Source organism: Charadrius vociferus, unplaced genomic scaffold (assembly GCF_000708025.1).
Source record: "Charadrius vociferus isolate BGI_N301 unplaced genomic scaffold, ASM70802v2 scaffold943, whole genome shotgun sequence".
Taxonomy (NCBI): domain Eukaryota; kingdom Metazoa; phylum Chordata; class Aves; order Charadriiformes; family Charadriidae; genus Charadrius; species Charadrius vociferus.
The window spans coordinates 1-311 of NW_009647504.1; positions in this window are offsets into that span (position 1 = coordinate 1).

Sequence of the window (311 nt, forward strand, 5' to 3'; positions counted from 1 at the left end):
TGGGGGGATGCTGTGGGGGGATGCTATAGTGGGATGCTATGGGGAGATGCTATGGAGAGGGATTTGGGGAACACAATAGGGAAATGCTATAGGGAGGGATTTGGGGGACGCTATGGGGATATGCTGTGGGGTGTTGGCAGTGGGGAGGTGCTATAAGAAGACCATTCTGGGCCTGAGAGAGGCTCTGGGGCCATTCTGGGGGTCTCAGGGCGCTCGAGGGGGGTCTCGGGGAGCCCTGGGGGACACGGGGCTCTGCCCGCCCGCGGCGGGACGCGAACCCGCGACTTGGCAGCGCTGAGGGGGCGGGGCCG